The 21,097-nt window shown below is 36.4% G+C and overlaps 1 non-coding gene across 1 annotated transcript; it reads left to right on the plus strand.

The window, feature by feature from the left end:
* Positions 1-19,864: 19,864 nt before the first annotated feature.
* On the plus strand, positions 19,865-19,971 carry LOC127134009 (small nucleolar RNA R71). The gene has a single exon (XR_007807792.1). It is a non-coding gene; the product is annotated as a small nucleolar RNA R71 (small nucleolar RNA).
* Positions 19,972-21,097: the final 1,126 nt, after the last annotated feature.

The following is a 21,097-nucleotide window of genomic DNA, read 5'->3' on the forward strand; positions in this document are numbered from 1 at the left end:
ACATCGCGTCTTGTGCCTACGTATCTCATATGGAATGAGAATCAGAGAAAAATGTAGTTCAGCTAACTACGGGAACAAGGGTCTCAATTGCAACTAGGGCAAGAGAAAGGGAAGGTCTCAATCGCAACGAGGGCGAGAGAAAAGAATCGCAGTAAGGGCGAAAGCAAACAAGGATTAGTTGTTAATCGTCAGTCAAACTCGGCAAGACATCGCGTCTCGTGCCTACGTATCTCATCTGGACATGAGAATCAGAGTTGCCGTAGTTCGGCTAACTACGGGAACAAGGGTTAAGGATTGCCATCTGAACATGGACTTACAAAAGAGGACACCAGCTATGTCAAATGAAAGTGGGAAATGTGTTCAACGTCCTAGCAGTAGGTGTCGCAGCTCGCTGAATCGAGTCTTAGGCAGTTACCTCTTTGCAATGGAACAGACTGACATGCAATGTGGAAAATGGACAAAAAATGTTCCAGGAGGATGGATGAATACGTGCTGGTTCTGTTAAGTTTTAAAAATGATTACTCGACGTTGGATCGAGCTTTTGATCTTGTTTTGAAATGATTATCGGATGTTCGTTTTAATTCTTGTATTAACAGATGAATAAAGAACGAAAGAATAAATATTATACACTTTATGGGAGAGGGGTACATTTGTTATGAATGGGGATGGTTCATGGCAATCAAACAATAAGAGTATATGCCTCAATCATCATACAAGTAGGCAACAATTATCAATCAATAAGAGTATATGCCTCAATCATCATACAAGTAGGCAACAGTTATTAATCAACTCAGATAAGTAAACAAGTATATAATCAGGTCAAAGAATCAAAGAATGAAGCATTATACAATGCATGAGAAGTATGAACATGTTAAACAATCAAGCAATGGTAAACATGGATGAAAGAAACAAGTGTAACAGATAACAGATGAATCAGACAGATGAAAAGATGCACAAGAAGGCTCACTGAATAAATAATTACAATGTGTGTTGATTAATAACTGTGTGTTGATTAAAGTGTGTTGATAAATAATTAAAAGATGAATCAGACAGATTAAAATGTACCATTTAGAATAAATAATTAAAATAAAATATTAATATTAATTAAATACGAAAATAAAAATTAAATAAAATTAAATAAGGCATTAAGAGATATGGAAAATATTTTTTGATATTTTTATGGACAAAGAAAATATTTTATATCAATTAAAAACAAAACAGAAAATAAATGGAAATTAAAAAAATAAAATGAAAAGAGAGTGTGTTAGTGTTGATGGGCCATGAAGTGTGGGGGTGTCAAAAGCAGATGGCGCTGGCCCATGGTCCAAAACGCGCTTAAGCCAGGCGTGACAAAAATGAAATAACATTTTAATAAAAAAATTCATGTAACATGACATCAACTGGTCAAGGCAACTTAAGTGACTAAAGGACAAAACAATAACGAGCGACCACACTTAAAACAAGCGCGCTTGATCGAGCGGCTTTCACGACGACACGTGGTCGTCTTCTTCACCAAACCTTGCCCTAACGCCATAACCATGCAGCAACGTGAAAATGCAGTGGATTTTCTTCAATTTCCACTCAATAATACGACCACCGTAGGGCACCAAATGACATGAAATAAAAACCAGAACTCGAGTACAAAATGTGTAGATTAACATGGTGACTTTGTTTGAGTAAAATGATGGCTTAAACATGGAGAAATATTGACAATAAGATGTCAATATGGGCACGGGCATAACAGAGAATCACAACACAAACTCAACATCAAGAATACAAGCATATGATTGGCATTGTAAATAATCATGAAACGAACATGAGCATATGGTTAGCATGGCAAACAACATGGAGCAAGCATGATATATCAATGGATGGCTATGGAAAATGGACAAAAAATGTTACCTAGTGGAAGTTAGGTCCACTGCCCCTTGGGTTGTGTAGAGAATAGAAGATGATGCTTCCTTCTTGGTGCTCCAAAGCTTCCACTTAAGAACTTGATGAGAAACAATGGAATCTGATCTTAATGGCCTTGCCCTTGCTTGCTCGAAATTCCAATGCCTTTTAGGTTTAGGGTTTTCAGCTTTTAAATATGGTGGATCAAGTGTTTAGTGGGCTCAGAAATAAGTGTTGTCCATAAGCAAAATAATGCAAAGTGAGGTGTATTAGGGTTTCTTGTTTTGGCAAAAACGTGGGCTGGTTTGTGCAGCATGGCTTGGTTGGTTTGGTTTGGCAAGAAAACAGTCCAAAGGGGTGACTTTGAGGCCATGTAACTTGATGATCAAGTCACCAAATGATGAAACAATGCAAACAGTAGCAAGACCTCATGGAGCATAGAATCCTTCATGTTGAGCACAAGTTGAAATGATGAATGGAAGAAGGTGAAAAATGGCCCTCAAGATCAGGTCTCACCATGCCAAAATGGTTGGGCCAGTTTGGCCTAAAATCTGCCTAGAGTATCAAGTCATGGTGCCCACTTTAGGTGAATGTATCTCTCAAACCATGGATCCAAATGAGATGATTCCAAAAGAAGGTGAAGGAGGACATGGCAAGGTACAATGGTTGTGATGAAAACATTTTCAAATGATGCCTTGAAGTGCAAGAATACTGGCCAAGAAGTCTTGACAAACTTTGAGGATTTTTAGACTTAGAAATCTTTCTAAGTGTCCTAAAAATATGCCTTACTTTGACCAAGCATAACTTTCTTAATTTTAATCCAAATGGAACAAACTTTATATTTATAGAAATCTTGGAACAAGGGGAACAACTTTCATGTTGGAGAAATTTTCAAATGGAGCTTTTACCTTGATAGAAAATGGGCTTAAAGTGAGTGCAACAATCATGAAAACTTGCCCTAAATGGAAAGTCAACCACTTCCAAATTAAGTAACCTTTCCAATTCCTGATTAAATGATGAATCCATGATCCAACATTGATCAAATTTCACATTTAGGCTCCCCTAGGCATGAATTTTGAGATTCCACTCTCAAAAAGTCAGGAGTTGACTTTTCTGGCCCCACAGTTGACTTTTTCCAAGCTGTCTGATTCCCGATTCCAATGATCAATTGAAGCACCTCTGGCTCAAATAAAAAGCTGATTTTTTGTATGTAGACCCTTGTGGACATATGGAGGGCCATGGAAAAAAGTTTCACCCAAGGAATCAGAAATAAACTGATTTTATACCAAACCCTAGTTTTATGGCAAAATTGATCGGGAATTGATTGCACTGTTTGCAAATGGATCTTTCTGAGATAATTGTGAGTCTTCCTAGGCCAAGATGCCTCTCCAATCATGACATGGATGAGCCCCTCTACTTCCAACCAAACATTGCCTATTGCAGGTAGCCATGAAACTCTAATTTCTTGATTAAATCCAGATGAACACTCTGATAGCTCTGAATCCTCCATTGATGAACTGAGGACCATAATAAGATACTTGGAGCCCCCTGAGACCCTTGAGACTTGTATGCTTAGAAAAATGAAGTCCAATTCTCAATCTTGCTTTGTGTGGGCTCCTTCTATTAAGGAGTGATCAATCAAAATCTGATTTCCATGTCACTAATGCAGTATGCAATGAGTATGACCTAGTATGATGCTAATGAAGTGTAAAACAAAATCCCATGCTTCTAGGAAAAAAATGAAGGGTAAATTTTGGGGTATTACAACTGCCCCTATTCAATCAACTGGAAACCCGAAAGGAAGATAGCAACGGCTTTCGCACTTTCGAGGTATCAAGTGATTGAATACGATAAAAGCCCGAAAATTTACACTGAAGTGAAAAAAGATGAAGTTATAATGCCTGTCAGAATCGGCAAAGAGGTGGTCTTGAAAAAAGAATCCGTCTGGTACGGTGAGAGTCGGTCTGAACACCGAAAAAGAATGTTATCCTTAATACCAAAATAAATGGTAACACAGAAATAACCCTGGCCTGAATGCCGCTCATCAATCTGAATATTGGAAATGACTTCGATCTGAGCATCAGAAGATATGAGATTATCAAACATCGGTCTGAACACCGGAAAACTGGCCTAAATAGCACAAGTTGCATCGACCTGAATGTCTTAAACTTCTTCGATTTGAACATCAGAAAACTGGCCTGAATGCCACTTCGGTCTGAATACCGGAAATTGGCCTGAATGCCACAAGTTGCATCGACCTGAATGTCAGAAACTTCTTCTATCTGAACATCGGAAAACTGGTCTGAATGCCACTTCGGTCTGAATATCGGAAACTGGCATGAATGCCACAAGTTGCATCTACCTGAACGTCAACTTCCCAAGGCCATAACTTCCCAAGGCCATTTCTATGTTGAAACATTATATGTCATTTTGTCTAAACCCTAATTTGAAAATCAACTTCCCAAGGCCATAACTTGCCCAATTTTTATGAGATGAAAGATTTCCAAGTTTCACAATAAAATTCAAGATATCTACTTCAACTTTGATGTTTATAGTGAGAGCTAATTCAACTTTTATGAGCATGTGATATGAGCCTACATTATAGGTCACTTTTGACCTATACCATTGAACAAGTAATTTTTCCAAACTTCAAAAATGCATAACTCTATCATTTAAAATCCAAATGACATGAAATTGGTGACCATTGTGAATTTCTTTGAAAGAGATACAACTTTGATGAAGACACTTTTCTCATTTGAAGCTCACTTAAAAAGTTAAGCAAGGTGGAATATTGAGATATATGGCTTGACACTTAGAAAAATTTTCAACATGTTGAAATTTCCAAACTTCCACCTTAAAATTCATCATGATACAAGCTTCATATGGAAAAGTGTTGAACATGAAAGTTGTTCCTCTTGATCTAAACTTTTCCAAAATGTCCAAGTTCATCCATTTTGGACAAGAATTGCTAAGGCTGCGCATGGCATGAACATGATATCATCATTTGGCAAAGATCAAACTTCAAATCTCATACACACTTGCCTTGCAATCCAAGTTGATTTCAGACCCTCTTGTAGCGGGAAATGCATGATCATTAAGCTATTGACAAGCTAGAGATCAATTAACAAGAGTCGCCACCGCATTTTTATTGTTTCCAAGGGAAAAGGGAAAAAGTACGAACAAAACCCAATTAGTAAGAAGTTTTCAAATAAAAACTAATAAAAAAATAGAGATCACAGGTAAGGGGGTTGGTTATACAGAGGGAAGGTGTTAGCACCCAAAGTGTCCTAGGTACTCCTAGGGAGCCCTTTTTGTGTGCATATGAGTTTTGTACAAAGTGATGTTTACAAACAAATAGAATGGAGGGATGAGAAAAGAATTGGTTAATTATATTTTTGTGTTTGACAAGACCTTCGGTCTTGTGCCTACGTACCAACATATAAATGAGGGATCAAAACCTCGTAGTTCGTGCAAGAAATTTTAAAGTGAGTATGTTGGTTTTAACAAAAATTAAACTTGAAAGGCACAAAGGCCTAAGGTGGTTTGAATAAGTTATTTCTTTTTGGCTTTTTGAAAGTTTAAGTCAAGTATAGTTAAGTTCATTTACAAGTTTGATTTAAAAAAAGTAAGTTTGAAAATGCAATGGCATAAGGCCAAAGTTTCTATCTTTTTGTAAAAGTGGTCAAAGTTTAGAACAAAAATAGTTCACACAAAGAAGATTTTGAAAATGGAGGGAGAGATTTTGAAATTAAAGAAATGGGGAGAAGATGAAGAGACTACCCTATGTACAAATTTTTTTAAAAAAGTTTAAAGTTGAAAAGATCTGACCAAATGGGAGCAATCCAATAGACAAGTGTAGTGGTGTATTCGTTACCATTGGAGATATTGACTAAATCCAAGGTAAATCATACAAAGTCGAGTCGCCACCGCACTTCTATTTATCCAAAGGAATGGTTAGAAAGCGAACAAAAAGCTAAAAGTTTTACAAACAAATCTAGTAAAAGAAACAGAGATCTGGGTAAGGGGGTTGGTTATGCAATGGGAAGGTGTTAGGCACCCAAAACATCCTAGGTACTCCTAGGGAGCCCTTTTCACGCTTGTTGCAAAGGTTATTGTTTGTGAAATTTTTTATTTGTGCAAACATGATTGAAGAGATGAGAAAAGAATATACAAGTATTTACATTTTGTGTTTGGATGGATAAACCCATTGCCTACGTACCCTCTTATAAAAAGATTAGGATCAAAACCTCGTATTTCGGGTAAAAAATTTCAAAACAAATGAGTGGATTGATTGGTTCAAAAGCCTTAAGGTCTTTTGTTATCAAAGGGAGAAAACTCAACCTAAAAAACCACAAGTCCACCATGTGAGGATAGCTTCAACATGCTAGTGAGGGGTTAACCCTATAATAAGCATGGAAGGCTTATTGTCCATCACTAAGGACATAGGTGAGTATTACATCTACCACAAAGATAACTCAAACCTAATAACAAAAGGTTATGGAAAAATTTGATTAAGAAGTGGACATTGAAACCACAAAAGAAATTTGAATGGGTTACATTTACCAATTAGAAGTATGTACAAAAATGGTCAAAGTTGACTTAAAGATTCAATTCAAAATGAGTGTTATGAAAAGAAAGTTTGAAAATCAAAAGCATAAGGCTTAGGTTTCTAATGTTGAAAACAAGGTCAAATGTTTGCACAAAAAGTTTTTGGTTTGGGTTAGGATGGAGAAAAAAGGTTAAGTTCTAAAGAGAACAAAAAGGTGAGGGTTAAGAAATGAAACCACACTAGGAGTTCCTCTCTTGAGATCATATAGATGATCCAAGTAAGTTCCCATCCTTTGGAATAAGCAAGCACAAAGCAAAAGAAATCACACAAGTCTCATAAGAGATCCTCAATAAAAGGAAACAGAATGCCAATATATGGACTTATATCCGACTCCTAACAACAAAACGGAAACAAAATGCCAATATATGGACTTATATCCGACTCCTAACAACAAAAAGGAAACAGAATGCCAATATATGGACTGATATCCGACTCCCAACCATAACAAACAAACAACAAAAGCAAACACATCAAAAGTTCACAAGCAAATAATCATCACACACTATATACATATAAGAGGCTTCAAACCAAGGGTGGGCTTTAGTCAAGAGGGGTCATATCAACCTCGACAAACAAGCCAAAATGTACAAGGGTAATCTGTAGCTCTTAACCACTAACATTGAGAGTTAGGGTGAATCTGATCAAAATGGAAATGAGGATGAGACCTCATGCTCTTAACCCTGGCCGGGTGATCTCATGATAAAGAAAGCGTGGGGATCCAGAAAGTGAGATCCTATTCCACTTGACAGACACTGGACAAAGATCTTGGGTACATGTTCAAAAGCATCAGCACGTAGTGCGAGCATAATGAACGACTCACTGAATAACGGGGGATTGGCTACTAATCCCTTTTATCCGTCAATTACCTCAACTCTTGGAGGTCTTTGGCACAATTGTAAAAAAACACAAACAGAGCCTCTTAAGGAGGACTTGCCAGCAAAATGCCTGCCAAAAAGGTGACAGGACTTCCAAACTACATGGAGTAAGAAGATAACTACCTAAGTGGTGTATCAACCACAATCCAAAGCTCAAGCAAGAGCTAAAAGCAAGCAACTAATGTACCTGTACAAATGCTAAACAGTTAGTATTTCAGTCAGAAAACCAACAGACAAACAGTGAATCTTTCCAACAATTACACAACTCAATGAACAATGCTCAAGCACTCATGAGCTCAAGCACATCACTTAGAATCCTACAAAACCAACATAAGTTAGAAATCAAATCATTTGCATCCCACAAAGTGAGAACAAATCAACCATCAATGCTAAATGTCCAAACCTGAAACACAAAGCACAATTAGTATATGCACAAAACACTAGTACAAAGACTAAGTTCAAAACCAACCCAAATGATCAAAACAGAACTCAATCTTCCATATAATGCACATTCAAACATGTCACAAAATGTCCTCAAAAGGACCAGCATTAATTCAAAAAGCAAGTAGCTCAAATGATCAATGTAAAGCAAAGGCAAGCAAATGTGCACAAAGTGAACTTCCAATTTAGAAAATTCAAATCAAAACAGAAAAGCATGCAATGGCTATGAAATTTTTTATGCAAGTTCCTCATGTCACGAACAAGCAATATACCAAAAATCAAATCCAGAAAAGTTCAAATGATAGATGAACAAAAATGCACAAATGCAAGGTCAAAAATGTGACACAAATTGTCACATACATCTTCATGTGTCAAAAACAATGATAGCATATGAGAAAAAATCCAAACCAGTGCTCAAAAAATCATATCATGAGTGAAGATCAAGCATACAAAAAATCAGATCAATTGGATCAAAGATGAAGATTTCACAAAGCATTGAACACAACATATCAATTTAGCATGGCATGGATAAAAAATTTCACACATTAAAAATCAGACATCAACGATTCATGAAAATAATATCAAAAAAACTAGACATTAAAACAGAACTATGAAAAAAAATTGGAGTTAATTTGGATCATTTTTCAATTTTTAATGCATTTTTCAAAAATGAGCAAAATAATTAACATATATGCAAAAAATGGAGGGAAGCAAATATTTAAATCAATTTAGAAAATATTCAGGACCACACGATCAGGCGCGAAATGCAATCAAACGGTCATGTTTCAAACATCAAAACACTGCGTTTCATTAATACACTTCAACATACACATCAGCAGTCAAAGGCATACATGGCTCAGTCAAAGCAACACAGTCCAATCATTCACACACGTAACAACACATATGGAATCCAGGTCAAGTAAATGAAACGACGCGTTTCATTAAACGTGCTAGCATGCCACTCAGCAGTCATCGCTCACGTGGCTCAGTCAAAGGATCCATAGCCAATCAATTGCACAAGCAAGCGCATAATCAACACACAGTCAGCACACACGTCATACAAACCCTAACAAAAACCAGACGCCGGAGCTGTAGCTCCGGTCGTCTTCCCCGGTAGGATTCCGGCGGAGTTCAACACAAAGTTTCCAGAATTCCACAAATTTTATACCGTTCGAACCGCCAGGCCATGTAGATTCCAAATATTATATCAAAACATCCTAAATCATCATGAATTTTCCAGATCGAAGCAAAACATTTTTGAGATCCAAACTTTAAGTTCATCATACAAGCTCGATACTCATCCATTTTCAATTCTAAACATATCTACGTTTTTTACACAATGAGATCTACAGTTCTATGGTCTTTAAACAGCAAAAGGAGATGACGAAATTTTGACTTACTTGAAATGGAGATTGCTGAAATCGTGCTATCAACTGCTCTAGAGCTCCAGATCTACTCCACTACAATTGCCTTGAAGCTTTGTGCAAAGAGAATCCACTGAAACCAACTGGATCTAGCGCAATTTCAAACTTCCATTTCCATGAAGATGCACTTGAACAACTCGAATATGGACTGAATTGATCAAACCAATGGTTGACTCTTGCTCAATGAAGCATGATGATCAAGAATCTTGAAGAATTTTTGGTGTTTGTGTGGAGAAATTGAAGAATCGAAGAGAAAGAAAATTGGAGGGAACTTCAAATTTTCAGATCTGAATTTTCTATTCTTGTGTGATTATGGTTAGGGTTTGGCTTTTATACCACTTGCTAATGATGCTGAAATCCCAATTAGGCCTTGGCTAATCATGATTAGGGAAATTTAAGGCAATTTGCAAAAATACACAAGTGAGCTAACATGGCCATGTTGCACGTGCAAAGCTTCATGCATGGGCTGAAATTCACTCAATAGTAAATAAGGATCATCATGGAATTGGTATTTTGCTTGTATCATAAGCCAAATTTGAATTATGAAAAATCACTTCAAAATGATCATGTGGAAAATAATGAGTATTCACACTCTTTCCATGCATGGCAAGGCTTGTTTTGAGAAGTATTGGTCATGAGGAGTATTTTGCAAAAAGAATGGACCAAATTGGAGCTTTGTATCCAAAGTTATGCCATTTTGAATTTCCATGCACACTTTGTGATCATTTGGCCATAACTTCTCAACCAATCATCATATGAACATGAAATAGGACTTTTTGGAAAGGGGAGATAAAGATCTACAACTTTCATGTTCACCAAAAATCCATTTGAAGCTTCTTTGATGTTGACAAGCCAAGTTGAAAGTTGACTAAAAACTTGCCAAATTTGGAAACTTTGAATTACATGTCATTTTCCATTTTTAGTAACTTTTGCCATGACCTCAAAATCTTCAAGATGGAAGTTTGAAATGACAAATAGACTTCATTTGAACATGAATGAGGTGTTTCAAATCATTTCCCCACCTCAAAGCCATCAGTTGACTGCACAGTTGACTTTTTGGTCTTCAGATGACCTGTCATGCTTTGATGAACTTGAGCCTCTACCACTTGGGGAAATTGCTCCAAAATGAAACCCTAGCTCATGTAAGCTCTTTGTGATGATCATGTGGTCCTCATCTCAAGAAAAAATACCTCATCTCTTGCACAAAGGATCTTCTTGAAGATCTTGACCTGGTGCTTGCTTGAGCTACAAACAAAAATGTAAATGACATATTTTTGTGCTTTTGGTTAGTAAACAAAAATGAGAAAATCAATGATATACAATTCAAGCATGCTTGGTAATCTTAAACCACTCACAAGAGATCCCTACCCAAAGGGAAAGGGAGCCAAGATGCTCAAAGATCCTTGAGGCTATGCAATGCAATGCTATGATGCCATGAGGGATCTTAGGGACAAAATTGGGGTCTTACAACAAGTATGTTAATAGAAACCCAAAATTCCCTTGGACTTTTAGAATCAAGCAACACACAGATGCACAATTATATCAATATTGAAGAGCAAAAGCATCAAATAAATATGGCCTCTTCCAAGCTTATCCACTTCATGATCTTCTTCAAAATAACCCTTGTAGCAGATGAATTCCACAAGTCACAGGTTCAACACAACAACTTAACAATGATCAATGTTGTAGATGAATCTGGAGGGATCTATAATGATGTATCCGATGAACTCAAACTTGCAAGCTCTTGGTTCTTCAACAAATTGGCATTGGTCAAGTTCATTAGCAAAGGAATGTTGCCTAAGTTCTAAGTCCAATTGGGGAGATCAAAACAACAATCCACTCAAATGTCTTTTAGGGTTTTTGTTATTATTATGTACATTAATGGTCAAATACCAATCAAACAAACAAGACAACCAAGTATATCACACAATATGGTCCGAGTGGACAAAGTAAAAATTGCATAAACATAAACAATTAGAACGATATGTACAATGACAAATGATAATAGAATAATAAAAGTAAATTACATTAAAAGTAAAAACTTGAAAGTAAAAGTTAATGGTTAGTAAGTTAATAGTTAGTTTTATTTTGTTTTTGATTTCAAGACATTCTTTGGAGAACACTCAACCCACTTGCCATAAGCATGGATCTGTGAACCAAAACATCTTCCAAAGGAAGGAAAGAAGGCCAAGTTTCCACACAGTACCATGGAAGAGGGGAGACTTACAATCTCACTAACTAGAATGCTTATGCCTTTAGTGTCACAAATTTAGCGCTATGTTAAGCAATCGTAATTGGACTTATGTAGAAGTCACAACTATTTGAGGTCGGGCAATGAACTTTTGGTGTTAATGCATGTTAGAGACATAGTATTGAGAACTATGCTCATTAAACATACTACACATAAAAAATATGCAAAAGGTGTGGCCTAATCTCATCCATACTCATGTTAATCTTTCAATCAACTAACATTAGGACTTTGAGATGTCATTGGCCAATTGAAATGAATGGATGAAGAAGGGAAATTAGATGAAGAGGGGAAGGGATGAATGAGATCACAAATTGGTCAAAGGAGGACTTTTACCAAATTAATATTATTCATTCATTTTGGGAGATGGAATGTACATTCCATCAATCCCCTAAATCCAATAATATTAACTTGACAAAGTCAAATTAACCTTGACCAAGGCCCAACAACAAATGAGAAACTCAAATAAGTCAATACAAATGGTCAACACAATTAAAATGACATTTATTCAATTAAAAATATTAAAATAATGTATTAAATTCAAATATGTTTTGTCCAAATCCTAAAATCACATCAAAACACCAAATAAATGGGCATGTGATTTATCATAGGTCAAACAAGGTCAAAGTACCTTGGATAAAAAATTTCATAATTTTTGGACACTTAAAAAATATTTTTAAACAATTAAAAACAAATGGAAAATCAATTAATTCATGAAAAATATTAATAATGATCCAAAAAATAATTTTAATTCAGAATATGAAAGAGAAAAATATTTGAATTTTTTTGGTGAAAGTCCCATATTTTTTTGGATCAATATTAAATTTATTATGAATTGTTGAAGAAAATGGAATTAAAAGAAAAATCAGAAAATGCAAAAATACGTGGACCATCAGATCTCCCTCATTAATTGAGGTGGCAGATCTGATGATCCACAACGCGCATTCCACCAACACGTGAGTCAACTGCGTTGTAAACAAGGTAATCACAATGCACGGCTAAGATTAGAACACAAAGATGGATCACACGGTTTAGACCAGAGACACCTTATCACCGGAGCCAGAGCTCCGGTCATGTTCTCCAGCGAGTTGCGTCGGACTGGTCATCATGAACCATCACCAAAATTGCAAACAGGGACATGATTTTAAAGAGAAAACATCACTGTGAACGAATATCACCTCCATTTCTTCCAATTCCAACTATATTGAGAGATATGTGGAATTGAAAAATGAGGTTCATGATCTGAGTTGCTTCGATTTAGCATCAAAACAACTCAACCACCTTGCCTACATTGGTAGGACTTCAGCCAACACAATAATCAGTGGAATTGAGCAAGAAACAAGGAGAATCGAAGAGATCAAATTTTCTACAAATTACCTTCAATGGAGGTCCGAGCTTGCTAGATCTTGATCTGAATCGTGCTTTGCTTCACTTCAATTGCTTGCAGAAGAGGAATGGAAAGGCTTAGAATCAATGGACTCCTGGAGAATTGAATTCCAAAATAGTGGAGATTCAAGCTCAAATTCAACTGAATTTTTCAGGTTTATCCTCTTAGTATGAAGGGTTTTCTGTGGGGAATCAAAGCTGGCATAATGTGTGTGTTCATTCTGATCACAAAGGCTTCAATTTATAGAGAATTCAAATGATATTTGAACACTCTTTCAACTTTCCAATTTTGGCAAAATGAAGTTCAGATGCTTTGGATATGAATTGGATTGCAAGGAAATTGAGCATTGTTGTTTGAAGTTTGATCCATGCCACATGATACCAGCCTGTTTAAGCCATGCGCAGCCTATGCATTTCTCATCCAAAATGCATACGTTTTAGCTCTTTGGAAAGGTGAGATCAAGAGGAACAAGTTTGATGTTGAACACCTTTTTATTTGGAGCTTGGAACTTAGAGATATTTGAGGTAGAATTTTGGAAAAATTTGACATATCAAAACTTTTCTAAGTGTCAAGCCATATGTCTCAATATTCCACCTTGCTTAAATTTTTATAGGAGCTTCAAATGAGAAAAGTGTCTTTATAAAAGTTGTAGCTCTCTCAAAGACCTTAAAAATGATTACCAATTTCATGTAATTTGGATTTGAAATGATAAAGTTATGCATTTTTGAAGTTTGGCAAAATCACTTGATCAATGGTATAGGTCAAAAGTGACCTATAATGTAGCCTCATATCACATGTTCAAAGAAGTTGAGTTAGCTCTCACTCCAAACATAAAAGTTGAATTAGACACATTAAATTTGATTGTGCAATTTGGAAATATTTCATCTCATAAAAATCGAGCAAGTTATGGCCTTGGGAAGGTGACTTTCAAATTAGGGTTTAGACAAAATGACCTATAATGTTTCAATGTAGAAAATGATTTTCCAAGAAAAAATAGCTCTAGGTATCAACATGAAAGTTATTTATAATGCCATTTAGAGTAAGTTTTATCTTGGAATCATTTTCATATGGTGAACATTGTAGGAGATAGGGTCTAGGGAGACCCATTTTTGATCAGATGAATTCATCTGGCCAACCACCCTCAACCAACTTGCTAACTTCCAATTCTCTTGACTTTCTTGGCTCATGGTAGATCATATATGCATAATATGATGAAATTTGAAGTGTACCTTGAGAAATTTGATCAATAGGTGAGATAACTTGTTGGAGAAGTTACTCAAGATACTTAGTCAAACTAGGGTTTCCAAGGCAAATCACCCTCAAACTCTTGAAGCAAACTTGATCAATATAACATGTAGAGAACATTGGGACTCATATATGATGCTCATAACCATTCTTGAATCAATTATTGGTTGTGCTCTTTGTTCATGAGGGTCTCAAACCCTAGATGTGATCAATGAATCAAGGAGATCATGTCACTTACCTACAAAAGAGTTAGATAGATACAAAGACATATTTTTGGTACTTTGGTTAGTAAAATGATAAAGTACAAGTATGATATAATCACAAAGTGCTTGGTGATCTCTCCTAAAACAAACCCAATGAAGGAGGGGTGAGGAGGATGCCAAGGTATGATCCCAATGCTAGTGGTTATGATGAAATTTCATGAGGGATGTTAGGGTCAAAATTAGGGTCTTACACCTCTCACACTCATTTGTGGACCTTAAGCAATGATCTCATGGGCCTGTACACGCCCATGAACCCATGCATCATCAATTGCCAATTTTGGAAAGTGAATTTGAAGGTGTAAATATCATGAGCTGCAGCTATAAATAGAGCCCCTTATGCTCAGAATTAAACACACATTCGCGCCATCTTTGATCCTAAACCATTAACCCTTCCATTTGAGAGGATAAACCTGAGAATTTCATCTTGAAATTGAGTTTGAATCTCACTATTTTGAGATTCAAAACTCCAGGGATCCAAGACCTTTTGTGCATTTCATTCTACTCCTACAAACATTCTGAGTGAGATCAAGCACGAGCCAAGGCAACAACATTTGAATCCATACCTGCATTGAAGGTATTTTCCAGAAAATTTCATGTCTTCGATTCTCTCTCAATCTTGCTCAATTCTCTTGATTCTTTGATTGTTTGAAGTCCTACCAATATAGGCAAGAAGATTGAGTTGCTTAGAGGTCAAATTGAAGCAACTCAGTTGACATACCTCAAAATTCAACTCCTCATATCTTTATATATGTCAGGAGTTAGTTAAAATTGAGGTGATATTCGTGATCCATACCATTTTTCCTTTCAGATCATGTCCTTATTTTTCATTTATGATGTGGTGATGAATGGACCAGTCCGGCCAAGGTCGCCTGAGAAGACGACCGACGCTTTGCTCCAGAAATGATGTGGCGTGGTCCTGAGCCATTAAATGAGTTCAATTTGTTTTAATCATGAGCGTACGTTTTAATTACCAAGCGTGTGGACGTTTGACTCAGGCGCACCATGGAACGTGCACTGGTGGCCACTTGATCTGCCACCTCAATTAATGAGGGAGGTCAAGTGGTCCACGTTTTTTTCTGATTATTTGAATTTCATTTTAATTGTTTTATTTTTATTAATTCATATTAATTTTAATATTGATCCAAAAAATATGAGAGTTTCACCCAAAATTTTCAAATAATTTCCTCATTCATATTCTGAATTAAAATTATTTTTTGGATCATTATTAATATTTTTCATGATTTAATTGATTTTTTATTTGTTTTTAATTGTTTAAAAATACTTTTAAGTCTTTTAAAAATCTGAAAATTTTTCTCCAAGGTCTCTTGACCTTGTTTGACCTATGATAAATCTCATGAATGAGATTAGACCACCTCTTTTGCATATTATTTTTGTGTGTGGTATGTTTCATGAGCATAGTTCATCATACTATGTCTCTAACTTGCATTAACACCAAAATTCTATTGCCCGACCTCAAATAGTTGTGACTTCTACATAAGTCCAATTACGATTGCTTAACATAGCGCTATATTTGTGACATAAAAGGCATAACATTCTAGTTAGTGAGATTGTAAGTCTCCCCTCTTTCATGGTATTGTGTGGAAACTTGACATTTTTTCCTTCCTTTGGAAGATGTCTTGGTTTAAGGATTCATGCTTGTGATAAGTGGGTTGAGTGTTCTCCAAAGAATGTCTAAGAATGAAAAAGCAAAAACAAAACAATACTAACTTCTAACCTATTAACTACTAACTTTTAATTTCAAGCCCTTTACTTTAATGTCATTTAATTCTAGCTTTTATACATTTGCCATTGTTCATATCATTCTAATTGTTTATGTTAATGCAATTTTCACTTTGTCCATTTGGACCATATTGTGTGATCTATTTTGTTTGTGTATACTTCGTTTGTTTGTGTGGTCTTTGACCATTAATGTACATAATAACAACAAAAAACCCTAAAAAACTTTTGCGTGGATTGTTGACTTGATCTTGGACAAATGGACTTAGAATCTAGGCAACATTCCTATGCTAAAGGACTTGGCAAATTCCAACTTATTGAGAAACCAAGTGCTTACAATATGAAACTTCATCTGATACAGCATTCAAGATCTCTCTAAGTTCATCTGCAACATGATCATTGTGAAGTTGTTATTTTGAACCTGTGACTTGTGGAATTTATCTGTTACATGGGCTACCTTGAAGAAGATCATGGAATGGATAAGCTTGGATGTGATCATCTTTATTTGATGCCTTTCTCTTCAAGATAATATAATTGTGCATTTGTGTGTTGCTTAATTCTAAAAGTCCAAGGGAATTCCGGGTTTCTATTGACATTCTTGTCTATTGGATTGCTACCTATTTAGTCAGATCTTTTCAACTCTTAACTTTTAATTTTATACATATGATTAGTCTCTTCATCTTCTCCCCACTTCTTTAATTTCAAAATCTCTCCCTCTCTTTTTTCAAAACCTTCTTTGATTGAACTTATTTTGTTCTAAACTTTGACCACTTTGTAAAAAAGGATAGAAACTTTGGCCTTATGCCATTGCATTTTCAAACTTCTTTTCTTAAATCAAACTAGTAAATAAACTTAACTATACTTGACTTAAACTTTCAAAAAGCCAAAAAGAACTAACTCATTCAAACCATTTTTAGGCCTTTGTGTCTTTCAAACTTAATTTTTGTTAAAAGCAATGCATCCACTTTGAAATTTGTATCACGAACTATGAGGTTTTGATCCCTCATTTTTATGTTGGTACGTAGGCACAAGACCGAAGGTCTTTCCAAACACAAAAATATAATTAATGAATTCTTTTATCATCCCCCGTTCTATTTGTTTGTAAACATCACTTTGTACCAAATACATATGCACACAAAAAGGGCTCCCTAGGAGTACCTAGGACACTTTGGGTGCTAACACATTCCCTCTGTGTAACCAACCCCTTACCTGTAATCTCTGACATTTTATTAGTTTTGATTTGAAAACTTCTTACTCTTTGGGTTTTGTTCATACTTTTTCCCTTTTCCCTTGGAAACAATAAAAGCGCGGTGGCGACTCTTGTTATTTAATCTCTAGCTTATCCATAGCTTGATGATCATGAATTTACCGCTACACCAATAGTTCAAGCATTTGATCAATAAATGGTAAAGGAAAATGATCCTTCCGAGTAGCTTTGTTTAATTTTCTATAATCAATACACATTCTACTTCCAATAACCACTCTTTGTGCTATATATTCTCCTTTTTCATTATTTACAACTGTGACGCCTCCCTTCTTTGGTACGACATGTACTGGGCTGACCCATTGACTATTGGATATCGGGTAGATAATACCTGCTTCTACACAGCTTTTACACTTCTTTCTTTACTACATCACTCAGAATGGGATTTACCCTTCTTTGATGTTCTCTAGAGGTCTTACTGTCTTCCTCTAGCATTATGCGATGCATGCATATGGAAGGGCTTATTCCTTTTAGATATGAGATATTGTAGCCTAAAGCAGTTGGGTATTTTCTCAAAACGTGTAAAAGCTTTTCGGTCTCTATCTGCCCTAAGTATGTATTTACTATTACAGGTCGCTTAAGTTCAGTGTCTAGGAATTCGTACCTTAGATTTTTGGGTAACGTCTTAAGTTCTAGGGCTGGTTTCTTTCGGCAAGGCATATGGTCGGGCGTTAGTGCTAGGCATTCGCTTAGGTTGTCATCTTGGTATTCCTTACTTAAATATTCATCTTCAAAAGTAGGAGGCCTTGGAATTTTCAGTATTTCGAAGTATGATGTTTGTTCATTCTCCATCTCTCTTATGCATTCTTTGATGACATCTAGTAGACAACATGTATCGTTTGTAGCTGGTGCCTTTAGGAATTGCGTCAAAATGAATTCGACCTTTTCCTCACGAACTTCGAAGGTTAGCTTGCCTTTCTTAACATCTATAATAGCTCCGACTGTAGCTAGAAATGGGCTTCCTAATATGATAGGGATGTTGGAATCCTCTTTTATATCCATGATTATAAAATCAATAGGAATATAGAATTGTCCTATACGCACCAAAACGTTTTCTAGCATACCTACGGGAAATTTAACAGAACGATCTGCCAGTTGTACGGACATCCTCGTAGGTCTTAGTTCTCTCAGTTTTAGCCGTTAGCATATGAACAAGGGCATTAAACTAATACTGGCTCCTAAGTTGCATAGTGCTTAGTCGATGACAAACTCTCCGATTACACAGGGTATGGAGAAACTACCTGGGTCTTTCAGCTTAGGAGGCATATTGTTTTGTATTATGGCGCTACACTCAGCAGTAAGTGTAACAATTTCGTTATCCTATATCTTCTTCTTGTTAGATAAGATTTATTTGAGAAACTTAGCATATGAGGGTATTTGAGTTATGGCTTATGTAAAGGGTATTGTGATATTCAATTGTTTTAGAAGCTCTACGAATTTTTTAAATTGCCCTACACTTTTAGATTTAAAAAGTCTTTGAGGATAAGGGATAGGGGTTTATACGGTGGTGGAGGCACATAAGGTTCTTCTTTCTCTACGGCCTCTTCGTTTTTATCTTCCTCTTGTTCGCCTTCCTTCTCAGTTACCTTACCTGGGTCGTGATGCATATATGTGTTTTGAGTTCTAGGGTCGGTCGGTCCATCTAGTTCTGTCCCACTTCATAGTATAATAGCATTTGCATGACCTTTCGGGTTTGGTTGCGGCTGTCCAGGAAATGTGCCTGCAGGAGCAGCAGTAGGTGCTTGTTGTTGAGCCACTTGCGAGATTTGTGTTTCCAATATATTGTTATGGGTGGCTAATGCGTCTACCTTGTTTGCTAACTACTTGATTTGCTCACTAGTGTTTATGTTTTGATTTAGGAAATCCTTATTTGTTTGGGCTTGGATAGCTATAAAGTTTTCCATCATTATTTCTAAGTTTGATTTCCTAGGAGCATTTTGAGTATTTGTGGCAGCTTTATGATATCCCGGTGGTACAGCAGGTGCTTGGTTAGGTGCATACAATGCATTATTGTTTTTGTTTGAAAAGTTAGGATGGTTCTTCCAACCTGGGTTATAGGTATTTGAGTAAGGGTTTCCTTGAGCATAGTTCACCTGGTCTGTGGAGGTTCCTGTCAAGAGTTGACATTCTGGGGCAGTATGCCCTTGAACTCCACATATTTCACAGTTTGGTGCTACGGAAGCCACGGTGGCTGCTGGTGTTATGGTCAAGCTGTCTATCTTTTGAGTTAGAGCATCTACCTTGGCGTTGACATGGTCAAGACTGCTTAATTCGTACATGCCGCCCTTCGATTAAGGTTTCTCTACAGAGGTTCTTTCGCTTCCCCATTGGTAATGGTTATGGGCCACACTTTCGATGAGTTGATAGGCCTCGTTGTATGGTTTATCCATCAGTGCGCCACCTGCGACGACGTCTATTGTCAATCTTGTATTGTACAAGAGACCGTTATAAAAGGTGTGAATGATCAGCCATTCTTATAGACCGTGATATGGACAAAGCCTCATCATGTCTTTGTATCTATCCCAAGCTTCAAAAAGTGATTCATTATTCTTTTGTTTAAACCCGTTTATTTGGGCTCTTAGCATAGCCGTCTTACTAGGTGGGAAATATCGGGCTAAGAAGACTTTCTTCAACTTGTTCCACGTAGTGACAGAGTTGGATGGTAGAGACTAGAGCCAAGCTACAACTCTATCTCTTAATGAAAATGGGAAAAGACTGAGTCTTATAGCTTCTGGGCTGATACCATTCGCTTTCACCATGTCTGCGTATTGCAAAAATACTGACAAGTGTAGGTTTGGATCCTCTGTGGGACTACCTAAAAACTGGTTTTGTTGTACGACTGACAACAGTGAAGGCTTTAGCTCAAAATTGTTGGCTTCGATCAGGGGCAGCGATGCTGTTTTGTTGTTCATCCTATGAAGGGATTGGATAATACTTAAGAGGACAATTTTGCACTCCTTCGGCCACCTCTGGTTGAATAACTAATTCAGAAGTAGGAATGTTAAGGTCAGGAAGATTTAGCTTGATACGATGTTCCCTTATCAAGTCTCGTATCCGGTGTTCTAATCTAAGATAACGCTCGGGTTCGTCGAATTGTAGCTTTAATTTCTCGCCTTGAGAGCGAGTACTTGGAATACACTCGACAAATGTAGAAAGGGAAAAAGAATTGTTTGCCTTAGTCTATACTGGGTAATACTAGAGTTAAGATATCGACTAAATTAGTCCCCGGCAACGGCGCCAAAAACTTGATCGCGACTTAGTAAGTCTATGTGAATCGTGACTGCAAGTGCACAGTCCTATCGCGTCGTTTTAAAGATTATCGAACCCACAAGGACTAATAATCGAACGTATCATGGTCTAATGTTGCTATGTAAATCTAAGGCTGATGATCATTGTAAGATTGGAGGGATGAAGAGAAATAACTACACGTAAATAGAATATTAATAAAGATATGAGATATAGGGGATATCGGTATGTAACGCATCAAACTTCGGGGATTCAATAAATAGTTGGTGTAATCTTATTGGTTAAAATATTCTTCTGTAGAAATTATTTATAGAAAGGACCTAGTCTCACACTCTCATTTTTATTGACTCTGACCATACTCCTAAACCAGAATGCTTGGCTCTCGCGGTCTCATTTTGAACTTAAAAGTAATTTTTGAATATAAATAAAGTCTAATTAATCCTAAGGCGCTCTCGCTGTGTTTAG

Source organism: Lathyrus oleraceus, chromosome 3 (assembly GCF_024323335.1).
Source record: "Lathyrus oleraceus cultivar Zhongwan6 chromosome 3, CAAS_Psat_ZW6_1.0, whole genome shotgun sequence".
NCBI lineage: Eukaryota > Viridiplantae > Streptophyta > Magnoliopsida > Fabales > Fabaceae > Lathyrus > Lathyrus oleraceus.